At 41.4% G+C, this 3,520-nt stretch overlaps 1 pseudogene; it reads left to right on the plus strand.

Moving 5' to 3' along the window:
- Positions 1 to 1,325: 1,325 nt before the first annotated feature.
- LOC120857988 lies at positions 1,326 to 3,520 on the plus strand (annotated as a pseudogene).

Raw genomic sequence — 3,520 nt, forward strand, 5'->3', positions numbered from 1 at the left:
TGGACAGAGGAGCCTGGTGGGCTATAATCTACGGGGTCACAAAAGAGCCAGACATGACTTGCAACTAAATAATGACAACACAACCCGCTCCAGAGGATCAAGATGGTCACGTCTCATGTAAACAAGGGATGTGGAACAAACATGGAACTCACTGACTTCATCTCCCTCAAGACAGAACTTTGAGAGTAGAAAGAAAAACAAATGCCTAGGCCACAGAGCAAAGGGATAAGAAAAGTTAACATGGCACTCAGGCCCAGGAAACACTGTTATCCTTATGTGAACTACAGAAATAGAGGGACCAAAGGATGAAGTAAAAAAAAGAAAAAAAATCCAGCTCAAACTATCTGGAAAGAATATTAAAACAATAAGAGGGGGGAAATACCAAAAGTTTTCCTCATGTCATCAGAAAAAGAACTTTAGGGACAGTGGTTAAGACTTCACCATCCAATTCTGGGAGTATGGATTTGATCCCTAGTTGGGGAGGTAAGATCCCACATGCCTCTAGGTCAAAAAACCAGAAACACAAAACAACTAGTCCCCACATGCTGCAACTAAGACCTGGCACAGCCAAGTAAATAAACAATTTTTTAAAAGGTTAAATTGTATACAAATGGAATGGAAAGTAGACAGAGAGCACGGGTCCCTGCAAATGTGTAGGTTTGTAAGGAATTTAACACCAGCTCCCACCACCATCCACCACTACCGTGTGCTAAGGTGATGCGTAAGAATGCAAGACACAAAGCCCAACCTCTCATAAGCTCAAATTCCATTTTAATCTACCCCTTTGATTTTTAAATGGGAATTTCTAGTGGCTGGTAAAAATAACTTACCTCCAAATCCTACAGGGGACTCAAACTTTATGGCCTAAGAATCCAGAATGCATCACAAGAAAGCTTTGTTGATACAAATATTTCCAGAGGGTTGTTACCTTGAAAGAAATGTAATTCAGCAAATGTTTAGACACTACCAAAAAACAAGGAATTTTAATAACTCCTGAAAATAGAATCTAATTCATATAGTCTCTCAATAAAATGTTCATTGGTCAAGCCCAGAAGGACTTCACTAAAAGTAAGCGATTCCATTTTCCCGATCTTAATCCACAACATGAGGTTCCTGCCTTTGTGGCTCCCAAATAACCCCTGAAATTTGTATAAAGTTTTCAAGTGGAATCTGGGATTTATGTGTCTGCATCTCTCAAGGCACCATATACTACCCAAAATTTAAATAAAAACCTCCTTTTTACAGCTCTATGCAGTTCTTCTACCCTTCTTTCAAAAATAGGGCAACTTAAGAGCAGCCAGCATCAGTGGCCTCCAGTGGCCACCATGTCCCAAACAAAAGTCAAGGTAAGTCTAGACGGTGGTCTGCATGTTTTCTATTTGAAGTTCTAAACAACCAGAAGCAAGGGGGGGAAAATAAAGGTCAAAATTAATGACATAACAAAACTTTCCTGTCGTTGATCACTACAACGTAGTGAGAGTAACAAAAGGAAGAGTCCAGGTTTTGTTAATGACCTCCAGCCAGAGACCACCAGAAACACACACAGTGGGTTGACTCCTCATTGCAATGAGGGAGATACACAAATGAAGAGCCGTGGAGCGTCTCAGCAAAGGACGTCCTATCGGATTCAGGCTCGTGTTGGATGATTTGAGAGAAGGTCCAAGGAAGTAGGTGAAGAATCCAAGAGCCACTTACGTTTCCCCAGGAGTGCTTGGCACTTGTGTTTGGACAATACTCATGCTTCTGTCAGGCGCCGCACCATGGTTACAGACTTACAGACTCGTCCCGTTTTCCTCCTTATCCATCATGGTCACGCAGTGGTCCTGTTGGGTGTTGTGAAATTGTTCACCCCCAGCAAACGAACACCGTAGCCTGACTGTGAGTGTCAGGCTAGCTCCTAGCAACACCAAGGCCTCCCTGACAGCGCAAAGTCACTTCCTAGCTGTCACTTTCCTCAGTTGCATGGAGACGAAGCAAGGAATGTAAAATAATCTAGGAGGTGATAGATGGGCACCCCGAGGAAGTGACATTTAAACTAGAGTTTAAAAGCTAAAAGATCTTCCGTTAGCACAGCCTAGAGGTTCATTTTAGCTGTCTCTTCTGTTTCCTTTCCCTCACCAACACTGTTATTTTTCTACAAGTGAATTAGGCTTAGAAATAAGTCAAAGCTGGCTTTTCACACCATTCCCAATCTTCTCTAGTGTGAGAACATCTCTGGCAGTGGAGTTTCTATGAGTAGTATCTGTTAAAAGCTCTTGTGAGAAAATAATAATAGTAATAATAATGGTACCAGTTTAATTTAAAGGGTGATGTAAATGATAAATAATGCACATAAAATAGAAACAAACATGCCTAAATTCCAAGATTACTGGAAGGGAAATAAAATAATCTAATGTTTCCTTTCAAAATTGCATTTCTGATGTAATGTGGGATTTTTAAGAAAGATTTTGTCTTCAAAGAGTGAGGGAGGAGGGAGGGGGGTTCAGGATGGGGAACACGTGTATACCTGTGGTGGATTCATGTTGATGTATGGCAAAACCAATACAAGATTGTAAAGTAATTAACCTCCAATTAAAATAAATTTATATTTTAAAAAAAAGAGTGAGCTGAGTTTGAGTGGTACCTGAAGTAAAGTAAGAAAAGGAAAGATCATTTTTTCTTCCTTATTTTAAATCTTTTTGGTATAAATGAGAAATAAGTTCTTTCTGCTTCAAGAATTAAGGAACTATTACAATATTCACCTGATGAAAGCCTTTAAACTTTCATGGAATTCCAAATCTTCAAAAGGCTTTAGGAGTTTAGAGAAGGTGAAAGCCTTGCATTAATGGGGGGAACAGGCCACTTGCTATTAGGTTGAACAGTAAATGATTTAAATAAGATCCTTCTGGAATGGATCATGCTTGAAAAAACAACTTACAGGGATCCTACTGGTCACATAAGAACTTGTGAAACAGCAAAGCAAAGAGGATAGTCGGGTGATGGGTGTGGCAGTTACCCCAGAGCCTCAAAGAACACTTTGCTAGGAACACATCATTCTAGTGAAGCAGTTCCAACCACCAATGGGAGGCTGTTGCCATGAATTCCCGCCAGTCCGATGGATGACAGTGAAAGCCCAGAAGCAGCTGCTCTTTGGGACCTCGAGGAAGAAAACCGGCTATAAGGGTAACGCTACATGTTCTGCAGCCATACGTATGGATCCGGGTTTGTCAAATTAGTTGTACCACGCGCATCTCTACCATAACTCTCAGTGGAGATGATAATGAAAATGTAAGGCCTAAGCCACAGTCAGGAGATGGAGAATTTATGGAAGTAATTTCCTTACTAAAGAATGACCCGCTGAAGAGATGAGATGCTCTGGTAGCTGAAGGGTATCTGAGAGTAGATGCCAGAGTCTATTTCTGTGCTCAGGTCCCTAAAACATGCACACGGGAGGCCTTCTGAAGGGCTCTTCCTGAAGCTGGAACGCCAAAGGACAGCAGCCACGTTTTTGCGCACAGATCCACCAGGCCTCCTCCACTAA

Source organism: Oryx dammah, unplaced genomic scaffold (assembly GCF_014754425.2).
Source record: "Oryx dammah isolate SB20612 unplaced genomic scaffold, SCBI_Odam_1.1 HiC_scaffold_29, whole genome shotgun sequence".
Classification (NCBI taxonomy): domain Eukaryota; kingdom Metazoa; phylum Chordata; class Mammalia; order Artiodactyla; family Bovidae; genus Oryx; species Oryx dammah.